The sequence below is a fragment of the Rhinolophus sinicus genome, linkage group LG07, assembly GCF_036562045.2.
Source record: "Rhinolophus sinicus isolate RSC01 linkage group LG07, ASM3656204v1, whole genome shotgun sequence".
Lineage (NCBI taxonomy): Eukaryota > Metazoa > Chordata > Mammalia > Chiroptera > Rhinolophidae > Rhinolophus > Rhinolophus sinicus.
In genome coordinates, this window is record NC_133757.1 from 111,541,779 (window position 1) to 111,564,872 (window position 23,094).

Sequence of the window (23,094 nt, forward strand, 5' to 3'; positions counted from 1 at the left end):
AATAAAACACTACCTTAAAGGTTTTAAAAAGGAAACAAAAACTCAAATCCAATGAATATATGCAACAAAACTGAGGTTGAAATAACATTTTCAATTTGAGAGAATTCTTTGCAGAATTGTATTACAAGTTAAAGTAGGTCCTGCCACCTAAACCAGACAAGAACTTGTATCGACAGGAAAGAATGAAGAGCACTAGAATTTATGAATATAAATATATTGTAAATATGAAAGCCTATATTTAGTATGGGGTAGCAATATTTATACCAGACAAAATAAACTTTAAAATAAAGGCTATAACAAAAGACAAAGAGTGACCCAGTAATCCTACTTCTGGGTATGTATCGAAGAAACCAGAACACTACATCGAGGGGACATGTGCATCCATATGTTCATTGCAGCATTGTTTTCAATAGCCGAGATATGGAGGCAACCTGGGTGTCAATAAATGAATGAATAAAGAAGAAGTGGTACATATACACCGTGGACTATTAATTACTCATCATACAAAAGAATGAAATCCTGCCATGTAGAACAACATGGATGGACCTAGAGGATATTATGCTTGCTAAGTCAGACAAAGACAAATGCCATATGATTTCATTTATATGTTGAATCTAAAGAACAAATTAAATGAACAAACAAAACAGAAACAAACTTAAAGATACAGAGAACATTTTCATGGTTACCAGATGTTGGAATGGGTAAAAAAGATGAGGGGATTAAGAAGTACAAATTGGAAGTTCCAAATTGCAAGTGCTAAAATGGAGATGTAAAGTACAGCATAAGGAATATAGTCAATAATATTGTAATAACTGTGTATGGGGTCAGATGGATAGTAGATTTATTGGGGTGACCACTTTGTAAATTATACAAATGTCTAGTCATTATGTTACACACCTAAAACTAATATAATATTGTATGTCAAGTGTAATTGGAAAAAAAACCAATATATATATATATATATATATATATATATATATATATATATATATATATATATATATATATATATATATATGTAAAACTGTCGTTATTCATAGAAGATATATGTATGTAGGAAATCTTGCCAAATCTAAAATGCAACTACTAGAAATAAGTGAATATAGAACAGTCATAAGACACAAGGCCAATTTTACACATATCTATTTCTATATACATACAGAAACCATTAGAAAATTCATTTTAGATATATTATTTATAAAAACATCCCCCGAATATAAAATACTCCCGGAGGTTTGATGAAATACGTGCAAGGCTTCTACAATGAAAATTATAAAATTTTACTTTGAGAATTTAAAGATCGTTAATCCATATTTATGGCTTCAGTAACTTAATTTTATTAAGATGTCAGTTCTCCCAAAATTGATCTATACATTTAATGCAATCCAAATCAAAACCCCAGCAGACTTTATTTAGGAATGGTCGTAGAAATTGACAAGCTAATACTAAAATTATATGGAAATGCACAGATGTTACTGTAATGCTATTCTAATTCAGACAGTGTGGTAGTGGCATAAGTAAAGACAAATAGGTCAATGGATGAAAATAGTGTCCAGAAATAGACCTACATTTAATGGTCAATTGATTTTTGATGTAGGCACCAAGGGCAATCATTGAGGAAATTATTTGCCATAAATGTTGCTTGGATTGGATAAATCTGTGTAACAAAATGAATACCAGCTCTTACTCTCATTAGATGAACTCTATTCCAAATTGCAAGTGCTAAAATATACACCTGCTAAAAGCAAACAGAGTAGACTGTTCTCTTGAACTTGTGCAGGAAATGATTTCTAATATAGAGTAAAAAAAAAGTACAAACCATAAAAAGAAAAAAATGATAATTGGCATTTATAAATATGTAAAACTTCTCTTTGAAAGACACCATTAGGAAAATGAAATGGCAAACCACAGAAAATTGTCCTAACAAAATGTATTCCAGCAAAAATATATTTGACAAAAGATTGTATCCACAATATAAACACTGCTATCACACAATAAGAGAAAGATAAACTTCGCAATTAAGAATGGGAAAAAGATTGGAATAGTCTCAAATGAACATGTAACAAATGATAAACACGTGGAAAGTGCTTAAAATTATAAGTCATCAAGAAAATAAATTAAAGAAACAATTGTCACTACATCTGGACTAAATATCTAATACTAATGAGATTAATACCACCACCAAATGTTGGTAAGAACGTGGAGCAACTGGAATTCTCATACTTGGCTGTCGAGAGTATGAAACAGTATTTTTTCTGTGTGGTCATATAGAAATCATGATACCCGCTCGTGTACACTCTGCCATTGTCCTGAAGATCAAATGAGATAGTGTCTCTGAAGTATGTTATGAAATATAAATTATTTTCCTTCTTAGCTGGCAAAGGAGTATTGATCTCTATGATGTTTACATAAAACATAAAACAGCGTCCTTTCTGAATGTCATTTACTGTGTTTTTTTTTGTTTGTTTTTTGTTTTTTTGTAGCTCAGAGATAGACTATCAATCTAAAACTTAAATACAGAAGTTTTTTTTTTTTTTTCGTGTTTTTTTTTTAATGAGAAAATTTCCACTCCAGTGAGGTGTTCGTAAAAACACTTAAGTGAAGATTGAGACTGCGCCTCCATTCTGATTGCTTTGTTCTCTTCTCTCAGCTTTTTGGCCTAAGATCAAAGTCTCCTCTATCAAAGTAACTTTATATCTCCCTTAGTGTCAAGTTAAAAAATGTATCTGTGCATGCCTTCCCTGAAAGCTATTTCCATTCCCCAGAAAGAAGCGACTAATCTCCTAAAATCCCACACAGAGCAAGGATTCTCTGATCAGTAGTCAGTGCTCTAATGCCCCAAACGACAAATTAAGGTTCTGATAATGTCAGTCCCCCTTGATTGCAGAGATATTTTAAAAATAGAAATTATTATTAATCAAAAATTAAATACAAGATTCCTAACTGCAATTGTTTTAATAATATCTGAACAAAGAGACCCTTCTTTTTTTCCTGAGTAATTCCTTAATTTACAGATGTTTCCTTTCAGAAACTTAGGCATCAGCTGTTGTTTAAGCAGCTTTTTTTTCCCCCCTAAATATTCTGGAACTTAATTGACGATACACTCATACCCTTCTAATTCTAATGTTTGATTGCCATTGGATGATTTCAGGTATGGTTATTGGAAGTTGTGGCTGTCAACCCTAAATATAGGCCATTTTCAAGGTTTCCTTTAATGAGTTTATGGATTAGTTTTCAATAAATTTGACGGATTCTGGTCAGATACATGTATATTTCCAGAATGCATTTCTAATTGGTGTTAATAAAATATTGATGACCTTGTTTCCGTAAGGCATACTCCTTTGCCCTAATGCATTGACATTTGTTGAACGAATCTTTATTAAATGTGTAACTATATTGATTTTTAATATGCTCGTTTTTATGTTGATGCTATTCCTCCATGTCTGTTTTCAAGCTAGCCAAGTTTTCTATTTTAATCTGACTGTATATGGCAGCCTTCGTACTTCATTCACCTGATGGTTTTAGGTGCTGTTTCCTGGATCTCCTTAAGTTTTAAATACTCATCTGAAGTTACAGTGATAAGAACTATACATGGTGTTTCAGGGCAGGAAACATTTTCTGATATTTTTATCGTAACCCTCTCATGATGCACCACCTTTTTTTTTCTTTTTCTTTTTTCAGTTCTTATCAACTGTTTCATCACTAAGATCCATGCTCTGAAGCAGCAGACTAAAGATTTTCAGACCCCATCCCCACCTTTCCTAATTAGTTTAGAGGCCTTTTGGGTAGGTCACCTTTTCAGTACCATATTTTCCTTTAATGCCCAACTAGCAATAATTTTGAATCTTCCCTCTCTACAATGGCAAGAAATCTAGGTCTCTCCCCAAGAATTTCTGAGAATCTCTGCTGGTGTTCTTGAATTCCACAGATCTATTCTGGCCGCTGCTCACCAGCTGTCTTCCCACTGCCTGTAATCGTACAGCTGCACCAATCCTGTCTTAGCTCCTGGCTTTCCAGTTTGATGCAAAATATACACACAGCCTCTACATTATTAGTCCATAAAGCACAAGATTTCAAGTTTACAAACTTGATTAAGGCCTCGGGAAACTGTGATGCAAAAGTGAAATCCTAGAAGTATCAGCTATCACTGTTTCTTGCGTCTATTAGTAATATCCACTCACAGAGTTCCCTTTGGCCTTTGCTCTATGAACCTAAAGAATGCCATGAAAAGGAGGCATTCTGGCAGTGCGGTAAAAAAAAAAAAAAAAAAAAATACAAAAAAACTGGCTCACAAAGCTGTTCCTATTCTGACTCTATCACATTTTCTCGAGTGCTCAGCAGTGTCTGGACATAATGACACTCAACAAATGGAAACTGTTTTTGCGGCCTGAGCACTATGATTATGTACTTTGAATTATCAAGATAACTCTGTGGTCAGACCCTTGACATTGATCTGTGGAATGAAAGCAGAAGCATGGCATGAGTTCAGGCATTATTATTGGTTTCTATCATTATGACCATTATTAGTTTTGTATTCCTGGAGACTATTACATTCCTCCAAATAAGAGTTGTCCTTTCACAAGACCCTTATTTCTGGAGACAATGTATAAAAGAAGTCGAAAATTAAATTTCCATCATAATCTCTGCTCATACTAAAGATAATCTTTTATGTCATTAAATAAAATATTGCATTATTCATTTATTGAGTATATCATCCATGTGCCAGTCATCATTCCAAGTGCTGGAAATAAAGTGATGATCCAAAGAGTCACATAGTCTCTTCCTTTATGAAGCTCTACAGTTTACAATCTAATGGGAATTGTACACTATTCATTAATGAATAGCACAGATTAAGATATGATGTGTCACAAAGGAGAAGTAATAGATGCTATAAAAGTAAATAATGCGGAATTGGACCAACCCAAGGAGGTCAGGAAAGGCTTTGATCCCAGTACAGAGCACTTTCACACGATTTGCTCCTCTGGCTTATGTCTGCCTTAATACAAGCTAGTATAATACCTACATAGCTTGTATATATGCCTAAAAGTATCATCCACATTGTCTCTCTCAGAACTCCCTCTCTTAGAACTCTCTCAGAACAGTTCACCCCAAAGACAAATTCTACCTTTTGCTTTTGAAGCCATTAAATGATCAGAAATATTGAGTGTGGAAGTTCTGAGGAAGGGGAGGGACCTGGTCAATAACTTGTTCTTCTTTCCCCTCCATGCTTTGGAAGGAGCTGATTGGCAGGCACGGAAATGGACAAATGGAGCTCTAAATAACAGCCTTATTACTGCTAACAGCTTGATTGGATGATATGATATACTCGATGCCAGACTGAACTTCCACTGTGCACTATGTCATTAAATTTAGCCTCCCCATCTGGTAGATCTGGACAAATGCAGGGTACCTGCAAGGGACAGAGCCCACTATTACAGGCTTACCACAAGGTAGGAAGCAGAAAAGAAGGCACAGTTTCTTCTCATTTAAAATGGAGTGAGAAGCTCCAGTGAGTGAGGAGGGAGGAGAAAGATTCTATTAGAAATCAGAGTCCTGAGGGATGGCAGCCCCCACCCCACCCCATCCATGTTCTCTTTGTACCCTTAACACATTTAGCTTTAGCGATGAGTCCCACAGTTCCCCAGAGTTAGTCTGGCCCCTAGACATTGTTGGGTCCCAGGAAGTCCTGCTCCTTACTTACAACGCTAAGTAGGACCCTGCTCCTTTGTGTATCTGGTGGGAAACTTAATTTTTACTTCTAAAGCTGCATTCTCCAATACAGTATCCATTAGCTACATATGACTATTTAAGTTCAAATGAACTATTATTAAATTAATCAAACTCAGTTCCTTAGTAACACTAGACACCTTTCAAGTGCTCATAGCCACATGTGTCTAGTTGATACCCCAGGACAGAACAGAGGAGAATGAATTTGCATCATCATATAACCAGCTATTGGACACTACTCTAGAGGGTATTGAAATGAGTTAGGATGAACCTTGCAGTACCCTGAACCAAAAATCCACTCAGGTTTTGGTTTTTCATCCCCAGTTACACCTAGCCACGTGTCCAATATGTTTCATCAGCAGTTATGCAATTATAACATGTGACAATCATAAGATGCTCCAACAATAATACATCAATAAATTATTTTAATGTTATAAAACCACTAACAAAAGGGAAATTATATATAAAGATAAACCAAAGAAATTAAACTTCCAAATTTCCCTTCCCTGGATTTCTGACTCTGTTCGATCTCAGCTAGGGGGCGGTCCACTCAGAAGCTTGGGTAGAGTTGGGTTCCTTCGTGGTTGTAATGGTCTGTTTAATGAGGATTGTACGCTCTGCCTGACAAGTTTTTTTCTGGTCTCCTCTTTCACATTTTTCAGGCTTTAAGTACCTTTCATCTCTTTAGGGACAGTGGAAATATTTTCTTCTTCCTCATGTTTTCTAAAGGAGAATGGTCTGCTTTTAGTGATCATTCCCACCTGCTGTTTCCTCACACATTGGAAGAAGGCTCAGGAGAAGATTAAATCCTTTAAATGCTTCTTAAATTGGCCCCTTTTGTTCTCTGCTTCATGTAGCTCAGGTACAGTTTGCTGCCACCTGAGTATCTTTCTTTTTTTATTTTAGTTCAGGCATTTCACTTTCTAACATACTCTTCCGAATTTTTTTTTTTTTTTTTTTTTTTTAGAGGGGCTCCTATAGTGAGAAATATAAAATCATCCATTTCTGGATATGCCAAGAGCATCTAATAGTCATAGGAATTTTACTTATCTTCACCTCCCTGAATGGGATAATATTATCTCAGAGATATTTTGTCATCTGATTCAACAACTCTAACCCAGGCCTGGAGCTGTGTCATTATCCTCCTTGTGTTTTCTTTAGTACATCTCCTCTGTATTGTTCCTTCTTTTGGAGTCATAGTTCACACATGTCTTGACACGTTCCTTCAGGGCAGTGCTGTGCTGCCAAACTGGCTCTGTAGAAAACAAAGAAAACAAAACAAAGTTCTGAGTTATCGTGTTTGCCCATTTTCTGGGTATAAATACTACCACCACAGCGCATTTCATTCTACTAATGGGATGTCACTGGGTGCAGATTTGGGGGAGAGGCGAGTCTCCTGGACTGGATTAGCTGCTACAGCACAGCAGTGCTCGGAGCACTCCCTGTCATCTGCCATTATCGAGCCACACTGAGGCGGACCTACCGTAATAACGTTCTGAGTTTTTGACACCGATCTTTGTGTCTTGATTGCTCAAATATAACCCTAGTTTCAGAAATCTCTTTCTAGAGCCTTCTAGATTTTCAAGTTGTGGTCTCCCTATTGCACACATTATGAACTCTGCAAAACCATCTGTTTCAGTAGCTTCCTAGATCCCATCTTCCTGAAAAGCCATTCTGGTCTGTTCTTAGTTCTTGACCTTCTTTTTGTTTTGGCTTCAATGTTTTTGGGCCTTAATCTGCCTTTCTAATGTAGAAACATCTAAAGCAAGGATGATTATGAGATAGTAGTTTTAGGCACAGGTCTTGAATATAGTAAATCCTCAAATATGTTAACTTTTATGGTTGGATTTTTGTATAATTATTTTATTCTGCACTTCTTCCATTTTAGGGGACAATATGTAGTGTCTCCTAAAATCTCTCCTTTCAAAGAAAGCAACCTGTCAGCCCATCAGATTTAGTCTTTTTTATTTCAGGACCCTAAATCCTAAGTGTTCTCTTTGGAGGACCATAACCATCAGTTCAGTCAGTCTCCAGTTGCCTCCTTTCCTTTGATAAATTGAGAAAAAAATGTGTTTTTATTTGTTTTGACATTCCTTGAAAGATAATCTTACAAGTGTTTTTGGGGAAAACATTTTATTTTTAGATAGCACTTGATCTATAGGCTATTTTGAAGGTTTTCCTGTCATCTTCACTTTGCCTGTCTTTTCATATTTTGAAAGATGATTTTTAACAGGTGACAGATTATGGCATTTGACTGGTACTATTTACTGCTTGTGCACGAAATTACTCAAAAGAGCAAGATTTCAAAGCTATATTATCTCAAAGTGAGAGCTGGTTGAACTTTAAACGGGTAAAAATAGGTACTTTTCCCGTACGATAATATCATTGTTTCCCATTACGTAGCCATGACTGGTTTTGATCCACAGCAGGCATTTTTCCTGGGCTGGTAGTACAGGATTTGGTAAGCAATCGCTAGAATTCTGGTAGGCTGTTGACTTTCTCTATTTTAATTTAAAATGATTTCTCAGCTAATATCCACATATTGCTGCCATATGTCTTCTTCTCTAATATTTAACTATTTCTTTTGTTTCCTCACTCTCATGAGGGTACTAAAGGTAATACTATTGCGACGGTTATGATTATGGTTCACTCGCAGTCATTTCTTTTACTACTTCCTATGCACTAAAACCACACGAAATGGAATGGATGTGCCCTTCTTGAGCTGCTTTAACTACTTGTTCTAAGAAGGGGATCCCAGTTCTCTCTGAACTTTCCAGTGCTACATCATAGGCCTACGTTTGGGTAATTAAAACCACGGAGCTCATTGTGTTTTTGTCTGAGACGAGGTTTTACCTCAGATTCAGCAGAATTAGTCTTCTGTTTTCCCCAAAGCTAATGAAATCAAGTCATCAGCAGCTTTTTAGAAATGAAGAATACCCCGATTATACTGACTGACACTCTTGAGTCTCCAAGGAATTCTGGTATGCAAAATGTTTACAAACACTAATGTGTAAATCTGTTTACATTTTCAATCACTCAATAACATTTTAATCTCTTAATATATAAAAAGAGATACAATAGTGTCAAGAATCAAAAAGCAGATTCATGTGACAACATACAATAAATAATCATACAACAAGCCACCGTAACATAAATAATGTGGGAATTCCAAGGGGGAACAATATTCTTCATGGTGCATATATGAGGAGGCTTTAGGGTTGGTGGAGTTCCAGTGGTAGCAACCTGATGAAAGGTACCTCCAGACAGAGGAAATTGCAGAGGCCACAAAACAAGCCATTTTGGAAATGGCTGAGACAAATCCATGTAGAGAACTAGTAAAGAAGATTGGAAAGTGGCAGATCATAAAATATTCTGATTGTCAGCCTGAGGAGTATTTTTTATCTTTTATTATATGTCTATGAAAATCACACCCCTATAAACTCTCCTTTTTAATATGAATTTTGTCCTGAAGGTATTTCTGATATTCGCATCCAGAACTACATTTTTTTCTGGACTCCGGTTGTCTATCTTCCCCAAAATGCTTACAGCTTATAATTACCACATTCTTCTGATTATCTTTTTGTCTTCATCTATTTCTGATGCCAGTTTTACCAAAGCTTTTATTACCAAATCATCTATTTTACCTACTTTATTATTTAGGCATCTAGCATTGGCATAGACAAATGTATGCAACCTGCCTTGGACTAACTGAGCCTCACAAAATCTCTAACTATCTGTGACTGTGATGGAGCTGGCCAACAGTCCATCAGAGATCCTGGCTCCTTTCCGAGGTATAGAGCTAGGGCTATTTGGGCATCCAGGCCGATCATGTGACACTTCCAGACCTGCCTCATAAAGGGCACATCATCCTCATTCTCTCTCTTCCCTCATCCTCTTGCTGGATGTCCATATTTATGGTGACTAAGCCACTTGCCACAAGATGGTGGGGTCTCTCAACCTGGTTGCTGAATAACTTCATACAACAGAACTCCTTCTTTGTCCCCTCAGCCAAAAATTGTGTCAGTGGGTTAATAACTTAAACAAACAAGTGACTGCAATTTCATGCTTATCACAAAGCCTAGTATTACCATAACTTATACAAGAACCTAGTATTTTTTGAGCAAGTGAATCATGAGAAAGGACATTCAGTTAATATAGACACAGATATCATCTTCATTTATGTCCATATAACTATTCCATGTTGGCTAGCCGCTTCAAGGAAAGCACAGAAGTAGAAGAGCTTTCCTTTCCAAAACACTAACGTCTACATTTTGTACTGGATTCCAAATTTCTTTTAAAACTATGGCCCAATGCAATTTTGTTTTCCTCTGGTGGGAGTCAAAGAAAAGATGAGTTTGTGATCTGAAGAGAAAGAAGAGACAGTGCCTTTGATTTAGCAATTGACATCTCTGCTTTGGAGCAACAGGTTATCCTGGGAGGTGATAGACTGAAGCAGAATCAAAGTAACAATTGTGTGGAGTTGATATAAAGACCGTTTGAATTGAGCTGCTGTGCAATGATTCCAAGGCACTGATATTGGGTATCTAAAAATGGGAGCATAAAGAATACTCAGATGTTGGAGATGCATTCAGGGAAAAAATATTGTTTCAGAAACAGCTGTTTTGACTTAGCATTAAAGAAGAGCTTTCTAGCAGTCAAAGCTATCAAGAGATAGACTGTCTGATTTTTCTGCCCGAGATAGTGAACTATTGAGTTCTGTATCACTGACCAAAAGAACTTGGTAAGGGTATGAGGTAGATGTGATTGAAATGGCAGGTGGATAATTGGATTCAATGACATGTTTTCCTCTATGATCTTTGCAGTCCCCTTCTAGCTTGAAATTGTGATGAAACAATACGGTGAATGTTTAAATTAAAAAAATACAGTAAAAGACACATTGCCATTAATCTCCCTCAAAATACTCCCCCTCACTTCAAACACACTTATCCCATCGTTCTCACCACTTTCTGAAGCAGTTCTGGAAGTCCTCTTTCATGAGTGTCTTTAGTTGCATTGTTGTGGCTGCCTCAATGACCTGAATCGATTCAAAACATTTACGTTTCATGGTCATTTTGACTTTGGGGACGAGCCAGAAGTCGCTTGGTGCCAGACCCAGTGAATAAGATAGATGAGGACACACCATAAAGTTTTTATTTAACTGAAATTGCCGTACCGGAAGCGATGTGTGACACAGAGCCTTTCCATTGTGATCACAAAATACAGTGAATGCTGCTGCTGAGTGCCATCCAATGGAAAGGCAGGGATCTTCAATATGGGAAGTGGTGCATCAAACCTTAGTAACAGAGTGTGACAAGTTTCAACTTGTTTGGTGCAGTCAATCGGATGTGAGCTATGGTTGAGAGAAGGTGTGTTTTAAAGTGTGCCATAAATCATCCTCCGTCATGACAACACTCCATGTCACACATCGCTCTGGTATGGCCATTTCTGTCAAATAAAAACATTACTGTGTGTCGTCATCCACCTTATTCACTGGATCTGGCACTGTGCGACTTCTGGCTCTTCCCCAAAGTCAAAATAACCATGAAAGGTAAATGTTTTGAATTGATTCAGGACATCGAGGCAGCCATGACAGCACAACTAAAAACACTCATGAAAGAGGACTTCCAGAACTGCTTCAGAAAGGGGCAAGAGCGATAGGATAAGTGTGTTTGAAGTAGGGCGGAAGGGTATTTTGAAGGGGATTAATGGCAATGTTTCTTTTACTGTAATAATTTTTTTTTAAATTTAAACATTCACCATATTGTTTGATCACACTTCATACATATATTGGTGTGTGTGTGTGTGTGTGTGTGTGTGTGTGTCTGTGTTTCATGGAGAAAGGGGCTGATGAAGGCAAAAATGCATAGGATCCATTAAAGTCTTAATGAACAGAGGCTCAGGCTTGGAGGCTGCCTGCTCAGAAGCTCAAGCTTAACCAAATATGAGCCCTGCTCTAGGACAAACCCCCAGTTACTGCCGCTGGCATAGCCTCCACAGCCCACGTTGCTGACAAGGGCCTGAAGATATTCTGCCTCGAATGTGTCTGATGTCAGCTTTCAGAATGGATTGTCAGATGGATTCTGTGAAGCATGTTTTTCTGAATTGAAGTCTTGTACAACAGAATCTTACTAGCAAATCCTAGGTCACATGGTTTCACCCTAGCATTCTCACCATATGTCCCTGTAGGGATAATTTAGACTCTGAACATGTAATGAAGACTGAGAAGTAGATTTCTAGCATCCATCCTGGTGATGTGTAAATTTGTCAGGTAGAATATTTCCCAAACATAGGGGAGACGTTCCAAAGGTTTTGAGCAGCAAAAAATCTACTGCCCATGCATTGATATATTAGCACCTATACTATCTGGCATGCATAGGTTTTGTTTTTGTTTAATAGTTCACATGTAAGCTATAGTTACAATTGAATACTTATTATATCATAGGTAATGTTAACACTATTTGGATTATCTAATTTGATTTTTAATTAAAATAGCATTTTGAGATAGGTGATATTGTTACTATATTTTTTTTTATTTTATAATTGAGGAAACTGAGGTTTAAGGAGGTTAAGTAACTTGTTCATAAGATATAAAGTATTAGTGAAGATGGGATTTTATGCAGAATCTTCTGTGCTTTTACTACACCTGTTATATATGAGATATACAACTTTAAATCCTACTTTATACATTTAACATTTCGGGATAAGTCTTTTCAAATCTGAACTTTAAACTCTTCTTTTTAACGGTGACACAATATTCCATCAAATTATATAACAATATCTTCAAACATTCCTCTATTGTATTTAAGCTGTTTCTACATGTTTCCTATTTTAAGTCCTATTTCAGTAATTCTTTGTGCATAGAAGTTTTTCTGTATTTAATATTATTCCCCTAGGATAGCATCTCAGAATTAGCATTACTAGATTAAGGGCATGAAAACATATTTTTTGAGAAGCCAGCACTACACTTTTATTTACTCTGATGACAAAGAAGAAAGCTCATTAATTCATCTATACATTGAACACATTTATTGCATTTCTCCTACATAGTAGGTTTGGTATCGGTAATGCCATGATGAATGTTTGACAGTCACTTGCCTAAAGGGTACTATGGCTTAGTGGGTGTTAAAATAGGGTATGCCTGAAATGTGCATTTTGTGTGAATTATATATGGTGAGAATGCTTCCTAGGTTTTCCGCAACAGGGTAGGAATACTTTTAGAGTTCTTAGGGGTTATAGGAAAGCGACACTCAAAGCATTATCAAAATGGCATCAAGCATGGGCATTTTTTCTTGTTTGTCAATCTGTTAGATGAAATATTGTTGATCATTGTTTTAATGGTTATTTCCTTGAGTACTAATAAGCTTGAACATTTTAAACTTGTGTTCATTCATGAGTTGTTTCTTCATTGTGAAGTATCCTTTGATATTTTGGTACTTAGTATTTATATAATATAGATTTTAATGTACTACACATGTTGCAAATAATTTCATATATCCTTTGTTTAAATTTTATTTTTAACTTAGAGAAGTTTTTATTTTCTCTTTTTATAGCCCAATCTGCCAGGCCTTTTCTTCCTAATCTTTTAGAACTTACAAGCTTCAGAAATGTACTTGACCTCTCCAAAAAACAAAAATAATCAATTATATTTTTCTTCATTTTTTGTTGTGTTTTATTTATATTTAATTCTGTAGTACATCTGGAATTTATACCTATGACTTATGGGCCATATTTGATTTTACTCCCAAAAGCTAGGCAATTATCTCAACATTATTTATTAAACAATTCCTTTCATTCCAATTAATTTGTGCTACTCATTTTATCATACACTGAATTTAAGTTCCCTTTTTATACGTATCCATAAAGGCCTATGCCCATTTGTATCAATTTATATCATAATTAAAAGAGCTATTAATTTTTTCCCATCACACTTTCTGAGTGCAGGAATTGTGTTATCCCTTTAATTACTAGCATAGTATTTAGCATATGACAGGCATTAAATATTTGTTGAGTGAATGCATAAAGTGGGATGTTTCTGAGATACCTGTATTTCCCACTGATCTGTATATCAGTTTCTAAGTCAGTTCTTCACTGATAAATGTTGTGTCATGACAATACGTGTGTATTTTAACATCAGATAGAGAAAAACCTCTTGCTAATACACATTCAGAATTTTCTTTGTGATTCACGATTCATTCTTCAAATGCATTTTGGAAAGTCTTAACAGGCTTTAAAATTACTTACATTAGAATTTTGTTTGGACTTATGCTGAAAATATAAATTAGTTTGGGAAGAAATGATTTTTATATTGTAAATATTTTCTCAATCATGTATGTGTTATAGTTTCTTATTTCTCTTTATAGCTTTTTATAATTTTCTATACAGAGTTACTCATAAGTAGTTTATTGATTTTGTTATTACATCTGTAGTTGTTCAGGTTGTTATTGAGGCTATTGAGAGTTACATTCATTTATTTTGAAAATTGTACTTCCTGTTTATTTATATTATATAGTAAAGATATTGTTATAAATTTACTTTGCATCCTGAGCCTTTTCTTGAATTATTTTATTAATTCTAATAGAATTTTTAATAGGTTTTTAATTGATGTGAAGATCATGTTGAGAATACTCTGATTGTCAGCTGTAAATTCACTTTGCCTTTACAGTAAGGAATGGGAATTAGGGAACAAAGTAATATTTTTAAAACCTGCTTTTGGAGATAGGATTGGATTTTCACATCTATTTTAGAGACAGTTGATTGTAATAGATTCTAATAACTATATGTATGTCATCTGTGATGCAGGCTTTAACTGCTGAATCTTTTAGAGGACAGATGGGTTAGGTTTTCAGAACCCATGAGGACCTCCATACCACAGAACTTCCTGACACACATAGCATGCTCTCTCCCCGATCTTTTGTAAACACCACCCCACTCAGCTCCTGCCTTTGATGTAATACCTCCAAACCTCTCACTGATGTGAGCTCTTGACCTGAAATCACCTAGGCTGTCAGGGATCAACAATAAGGAATCTCAAGCCCAGCTTTCTTTCATGGGCAACGTGGGAAAGGTAAACAGCCAGCTTTGACTTTAGCAATATCCTCATCAGATCAGGACTCTGGGGTAGAAGGAGAGACAGAATGTGAGTGATGGGGCCCCAGTCAGGGCCCCAAAGGGAATGGGTATAGGAACCAAAGAAAGAGGGCATCAATCTGTATAGCGTAAGTTATGTTCAGTAGAGCCTATACCAATTTTTTAATATTCCATATTTTAACCCTAATCAATAATTTTCAATTCAATTTAATATTTTGAAGTTGTTTGAAATGGAATTTTGTATTTTCTATTTAAAGAAAACATATCCTAAATAAGGCAAACATTCCAGTTGATCATTTATTGTGAAAGAAATGGTAATGATATGAGTTAAATAAGATTTTTTGTTTGCATTAACTCTGGAATATTTATTTAAGGTTACCATGCACTTTGGTGGGTTTGGATCAATATCGGTTCTTTCTATATGTTGGGAGCTGACAAAACAATGGGGACAAAACAAGTGTGAAAGACTCAGGCTCGCATAATACAGTTGATCCTTCTGCATCATAAACTTTTATTCTTTGGACTTGCACAGTTATCCAGTTTACATTCAACATATTTCATTACCACTGTGTGAAGTGTTCTTCCTCTACATGCTTTAGATGTATTTTTGAAAGTTATTTCAAGGACTTGTTTGAACACAATGGACCATATGAGACTACACTGATCTCTGAACATCCACACTGAAAGGTAGATTTAATTACCTTTGCAGATATAATGACACTTCAGAATATCAAAGAGATATGCAGTCTGTTTGGGTGATGAGAATAAAACACTGTCGTCCATTGTATGTACAACAGAGTACAATCCTTAGTTCTGGGTGGATTAAAAAAATCATAAGAGAATGAATTGCGGTTTTGTTCAAGTGTTAGAATAAAGCTACTACCTCACACACCTAATGACAATAACTAATTAGACCAAAATATTTTTTGCAAAGTCTACCTGAATAAAAGCTTGTCATAGCAAACATGACTTTTACATGTAACTAGTATATTCTTTTTCTCTTTTGTGTTTAGAAATCAATAAATGGTTTGTATTTTCTTTAGTAGCACCGAGTGATTAGTTTCATGCTTTCTCCTATAGTTAGAAAAAACTATTTTTTCTAACACTTATCTTAAAAGTAACTCTGGATTTATCAGACTCAAAAATTAGAAATCTTAAGAAAAATCATGGTACAGTGTTTTACTTTCCCCAAATCAAATAAGACCTTGTGTGGTTTAAAGGTGACTCTGGAGTTTTCATCCTCCTAGATAAAAAATCACATAGAATGGGGAGAGATGTATGAGAATGTGGATGCGAAAAATCTTATGTCGCATCTGCGTTGGAGGAAAGTTTGTTTTGAATAAAGTACAGTATTTAAAGAACCACTTTAATTCAATAAGTGTTATTGTTCTCTTTTTGACAGATAAAATGAAATCTTGGTAGTTGACAGTAAATCTACAGTTTGAAAATTATCATTCTGATTATAAAATAGGAAAAATAACCAGGTGGCATTTTTTGATACAAAATATATTAAGATATTTTGATAAACCACATAGCACATTGGTAAAATGCCCAAAATCTAGAACCAGATTTAAATGGATTCAAATTTAAATGCTACCAAGACTCAGAAAAGCTGTTATACTTACAGTCACAGTTTACTATAGTGAAAGGATATAGATGAAAATCAGCAAAAGGAAATGGCTCATGAGGCAAGCCCAGCTGCCAACATCCAGGTGTCCCAGGGGAGTCACATGGGGATGTGCTTAATTCTCCCAGCAGCAATGTCTGACAACATGTGTGAAGTGTGGTCAGCCAGGAAAGCTCGGCCGAGCTTTGGTCTCTAGTTTTATTGGGGTCAGTCATGCAGTTTCATTAGGACTCAATCACATAAGAATGCAGCACCAGATGGCTGACCCCAGCTGTTCAGACTTCAGATTCCCCTGCTCCTCGAGCAAAAATAGGTGTTCATCATAACGGTATCTGGTCATGTGGGACAGCATAGACCAAGGCCTCAGGCCTATGATAACTACCTGGCAGACTATTCCAGAGGTTGTCTTCTAGGAGCTGGCCCAGGCCAGTCCTGAAGACAGACCTTTCTTTGGAATGTGCAGGGTTTGCCTGACTCAGGCCTGCTGAGCTAACCCTTGCCTGCTCAGTAGTTACGAGGAATAAATGAAGTTAATCCATGTTGCTTAGAATAGTGCCTGGCTCACGTAAGCAAATTAATAAGGGTCAGCTATAGTTCCTTCTGGCGGAGCTCTGTGAGCTGAATGAAGCAGATGGGTTTGGAATACAAAGAAGAAATAGCTATGTTCCATGCATTTTACTATGATGACATAAGTCCTCAAGTTTGAAATAATGGGCATTACAAGCATATTAAATCTATTTGCCAGGGGTTCTTTAGTCAGAGAAGTTCCCAGTGAAACACTAAATGCTAACATTTTGTCCTTTTTTTTCTTTACAGAGCTCTGAAATCCACAAAGCAAAAAATCAAAGAGCAGAGCTGTTTGAGGAATACAACAAGAAAGCAGGTACAAGAGTGATCCTCAGTAATTAACACATAATATTCATTTAGATCAATGATTAATTCAAACTTATAGCCCCTGTTGTTAAAAAATATTTTACAAAATGCCAGTTTGTTGTCTGAGAATATGTGTGATTGCATGCTATCATGGCTGACCATATCCGAAAGAGGAATTGATTTCTATATCTACATTAAATCAACTTTGAGAATTTCAGTTAGGCCAGGCCTATCATGAATGTGAAGAATTAACTAAGTAATTAGTATTTTTTATTATTAAATCAACACACATTTATTAAAGTCCAATTATATGGCAAATAGTCAGCTATGACTTGGGTGATGTTACAGAATTGAACAAAGCTGGCATAATCCATTCCTGTCCTCATGGTGCTTGGAATCCAGTGGAGATGACATGAAATAAATAAGCAAGTGTCAATATATGAATAAAAGCTATGATAAATGCTGTGGAGAGAAATAGCAGAGTGCTTTGGGGGAACATTTTGAGAAGCAAGGGAGGAAATCTACTGGGGACTGACTAAATAGAGGGTCTTTCTCTGGAAGATGATAGTTGAACTAAGAGCTGAACTGTGAGGAAGAGAGGCCCAGAGAGCAGTAAATAAAGAAAATGACTGATGAAAGGGTAAGCTGTCTGTAGCAAAGCCACAGAGGTGTAGAATGACATAAGATGAAGCTGGATTGAAAATAGGATGACAATGAATATGGAAACTGGTCCAGTCCCATGGGGCCACAATGGCCATTGTAAGGTGATCTTAGGACTAGCTTTGCCTGGCACTCTCTGTCCTTGGCATTTCTGTGCAATGTCACATGGTCTTCTCTCCTGGTACCCTGGATATATACCGTGTTTCCCTGAAAATAAGACCTAGCCAGACCATCAGCTCTAATGCGTCTTTTGGAGCAAAAATTAACATAAGGCCCAGTCTTATTTTAATATAAGACCAGGTATAATAATATAATATAATATAATATAATATAATATAATATAATATAATATAATGTAATATAATGTAATATAATGTAATATAATGTAATATAATGTAATATAATGTAATATAATGTAATATAATGTAATATAATGTAATATAATGTAATATAATGTAATACTGGGCCTTATAGTAATTTTTGCTCCAAAAGACTCATTAGAGCTGATGGTCCGGCTAGGTCTTATTTTTGGGGAAACACTGTAATAGATGCTTTCAAATCTATCACCTAACCCCACCCTCCACATCTGCCTTATATCTGTGCAAAGAGGTTCTCACCATGTTCATTCCTGTGACTACTACTTCAATGATATGTTCTGCAGAAAATGGTTTGGGGGTCAAGGAATTTTGAAAATGTCTGACTACTGTAACATTCTCAGGAGCTTTAAATTCACATTAACATGTTACAGGTTTCAGGAATTCTGTAGTAAATACATATATGTGTATATGTCTACATATGTGTATATGTATGAACCATAAGTTAACTTGGTATTTCCCAGAGCTATTTCCAAGTTAACAGGCAATATTTCAAAAGTTTCTTTCTTGGAAGTGTGCATTTTAATAGGTTCCACATATTCCTGAGGCTGGCTTTTCTTTAGGTAACTTCGCTTAGTTTATAGCTCTGCACATTGAATTATAATAATAATTTTTTGGAATCTCTAGATTCTAAATTCAGTTCAATCCAGAAAAAACAATCTGTTTGTGTCAATAGTTCCACTTTTTCAGGCAGAGATTTTTCTTGACCTGAATTATATGGTTAATTGCTTCAAATTCTGATGAAACTTTACGTGTGAAAATAGGACCTTCAGTACCAATAAGGAGCACTGGACTAAGAGCTTACTAAGTAATTTTCAATATCAGTATTAGTAATGTTTTTTTCTCTTAAATCAAAGGGAAACCACAAAAAATACTGTTTCCATCTCAGCTGCTCTGAATCATTCCTTTCTGCTGAAAATGCTTATTCTCCTTTATTTGTAAAATTCCCATAATTGAAAAAAAGTCTTAAAGTGAGAAAAATGACTTCGGGTAATACCTACTTTAGCACCAAAAGACCGATTTAATTTTATATAAAATTTGGAGTTTTGTATTTGCAGCAGTAAATGTTTCAAGAACCCAAAGTATCAGAGTTAGTCTATGCTTATTTCAGAAGAGAGGTTCTCAGCATCTGTGATGGAAGGAAGGCCATTGACATTTTAAGATCAATTTAGTGTCTTTCAATTCAGTTAGCGATTATTAAGAAAAAGAAAAACATCACGAAAAATTCCCTAGGATATGAAACAAAAAGCCTTCTTTCATCCCCAGAAAGACAAGAGACAGCTGTCCCTTAATTACTACCCTTGCCATTTGCTTTCTACTAGAGCTGTGTCTTAAATTTGGAATCTAATTAGAAATCTTAATTGAAAATGGCTGAAAAAAAACAGGAGAACCAGGAAAATACATCAACATGGAAACATAGAAGTAAGGAGAAAAATAGAAATGGTAATATTCCAGCCAGATTGAATAATCACTTGTTTTAAAATGAGTTGGCCTCTGGGGAACATGTTATTCTGCATGAAATTTAACTTGACTGTTTCCTCTTCCAGGAGAAATTTTCTCAACCAAGTGACATCTTTTCATCTCTATACATTGTAATTTTCAGGGTTTAGATGTAGATTTTGTTTAGTGTAGAAACAATGGTTTTAAGGTTTTGAGGCCTGGGTTAAGTCCCCCAACCCTCATCATTTGTCCCCTGTCTAACCCAGAAAAAAGTTTCTAACTCTTCTCAGTCTCAATTTACCCATCTCTAAAATAGAATTTCTAAATACAATTTTGCCTTGCGGTTTCTTATTTGCCTCTTGACTTACACACTAAGTTCTAGAAAGGGAGGAAGGGAGAGAAGAAAGTGAAAAGGAAGCAAAGCTAATTTTGAGACTATATATCGTACTATCTAGCACAGAATATCGCAAATTCTAAACATTCAGAAAGTGCTTATGGATTCTGTACTCTGGAGGCAAAAACTCAAAGACAGATTCATTCATCCTTTTACTCAAGCTCTTTTTTTCTTGTAGACATTTTGGACTCCACTCTGCAGGTTGTAAATCTCACTTCAAGGCATAATAGTGACGTGGTGTTTCTGAATCACAGTACTTTCCATGCTGTTAGGCATGATCGTTGCTCAGTTAACACTTTTTTGACTGAGTGAAGCTGTGAACTAGTGGCGCCAAGAAGTTGGATAACCCAGATTGTTCTATTTCCCGGTTTACAAACACTGTATCCAACACCCAAAGCAGGCGTGGTTATGCCTCCTGTGAATGATGTCATTCAATGATCACGCACCCACTTCCTGCTACCTCTCCTTGCATTCTGCTCCCATCGGATTAGTTAATTTCCTGTTATTAATATTTGTGCCTATTCCACATTGTGGCTTTCTGCCTTTGCTTGCATTGCCTCTATTTTCAGTATTTGCCCTGTTGTTTTTCATGCTGCCTTTTTTTCCCTCTCTCCTCTTCTCCCTTCCTTTCATCTATCCCCACATTTTTGATGTACAAATCTCCTCATGCCCAATCCAATATCCTGTCTTCCATGAAGCAGTCTCATGTATCTCCTGAGATTATCTTACCCCCTTTGACTTTTGCTGCTGTTGTTGTTTTCAGCCACTGTCCCTATTCCCCATCTGTGGAAAGTGACCCTGACCCAGAGCCAGTGAAAGCTCAGCCACATATGTTAATGGCTCTTTCCTTCTATCCTCTACTCCATCCATCCTGTTACCTTTTACCGAAAATCTCACCAAGGGAGTGAACATCTGATGGTTTGCTACTTGCTCCCACACTGGTGTCTGGGTTACTGGTGCGATGAATTTAGGCCATGAGCAGCAGGCTGCTGTTACATCAGTTGCCGGAACCCATCGGCCTTCTGAATGCATCCTGAGTTTTGCCTGCCATGTCCCCTGAAGTCAGGAGCTTGGCTCTGAACCAATTATGTAGGTGCCCTGGTTCTCAGGACACCTGCCTGCATCCCTTTCCCTGTGGCCTTACCTTACGTTGGGTACCCTCCCTGATTTGTGATGTGGGTGCACTCATGATACTGGGAACTATTCCTTCACAGAAGTTCCTTCCTGCTTCTGTGTCCCCAACGCCAAGCTCAAGGGAGGCCTTATTTATTGATGCCCATTTGGATCAAACTTGTTTATCAATTAAATCTTAGTAATTTGGACTCTTTTATAAATAAATATTTATTTCTCAGCTTATTCTTCCTACTCCTTCATGGAACAGATTTCTTCTTGCTTCCTTTTATGTCTGCATTCTTGTTGATTCACATTAGTTATTATCAAAGCATTCCAATGATACCTCTCTTGGGCCTTTTTCCCTGTGTTTAGCCATGTCTAATAATAGCAAATGTTATTAAAAGTAATAATGCGAGTAATATTTATTGACAACTTGCTATAACTTCTAGTATCTTTTCTGTTTTATATTCATTGTTTAAAATTATACAGTAAAATTCATACTTTTGGATGTGCAGTTTTAAAATATTTGACAATTGTCAAGTCATATATTGACCTTCGCAATCAAGATTCAGTACACATATATCACCCCAAAATCTTCTCTCTTCTACTCCTTTATGTGCAGCCTCTCTTGCCTAACTCCAACCATTAGAAACCACTAGTCAGTTTTCTGTGTCTATAATTTGCCCTTTCCACAATACCATGTAAATTGAATCATACAGTGTGTAGCCCTTTGAGTTTGGCTTCTTTTACTTACCATAATGTGCTTTAGATTCACCATTATGTTCTGAAAACACACATATAATGTTAATTATTTTAAATTTGTCAGTTTTATGGCCCATGTCAAAAGAATGGGGCTGCCTTCAGATCAAAACCATGAGAAACTCAGAGGGGAAAATGAAAAATGCACCCTCATGTTATTTAAAATTTCTCCACGTTTTAGCTCCTTCTCACAATTTTCCTGCTTTTGTTTATTTTTCAACATCGTCCGGCAGTTTGCCTTTTGAGTTTACTTCTAATCGATGGGAGATATAGGTTTAGTTGCCTTGGTGCATCTCTTGCTAGAAATGGAACACACAAAACCTTTTCATATATTAATTTATTTCTCTCCACGATTAACTAGATAGGTATTAGCATTTTTCTCCATTTCTGATGAGGAAACTAAGGCATAATATAGTTAAATCAATTGCTCAAGTTTCCAGAGTAAGAGGCAGAGGCTAGGTCGTGGGGATTCATAATAGGTCTCATAACCACATCGCTGTATCACCTCTCTCATGATAAATTACTGTTGATAATTACTCATGATAAATCAGATATTCATACTAGACTAACAGAGTTAGATTATAAAAGAAAGACCCCCAAACAACACAAGAAATGTCAAACAAAGACACATTTATTAACTTGCCAGACAAGGGAACAAAAACTGATGAAGAAATTCTCAAAGTAGTTCACTAAAAGAAAAAGAACCCGGTAGTGTTATGTGCCAAAATGTGTGTGTTGGGGGGAAAGAGGGTGGCAAGGGGGGAAGCAGGAGGGAGAGAAAGGTGTGGAAGTGGGTGTTAACATTCACTGTGCTGTTTAAGGATTGAAAACTAGTATTCTGACAATGACAATATAAAAGGAAACTTTTTCATTTACAACAGTATATTCCATATAGTAGATACTCAGTGACATGTCACATGAATGAATGATTATGTTATTTCCTTTGCTTATGTCTCCATCCATGTGGGATCAAAGCAATCTTAAAAGTCGGAGAGCTTCAGCCTGAGATGGAGAAGATAGGCAAGAAAGTCCATACATGT

General features: G+C 36.1%; 1 protein-coding gene across 6 annotated transcripts in view; it reads left to right on the top strand.

Annotated features, from left to right (window-relative positions):
* Nucleotides 1-23,094, top strand: part of INPP4B (inositol polyphosphate-4-phosphatase type II B) — a 609,854-nt gene that overhangs the window by 282,705 nt on the left and 304,055 nt on the right. For all 6 annotated transcript variants that reach the window (XM_074338474.1, XM_074338478.1, XM_019730779.2 and 3 more), the window contains exon 3: nucleotides 17,258-17,324. The gene's annotated coding sequence lies outside the window, so the exon portion shown is untranslated. The remainder of the gene's footprint in view (nucleotides 1-17,257; nucleotides 17,325-23,094) is intronic.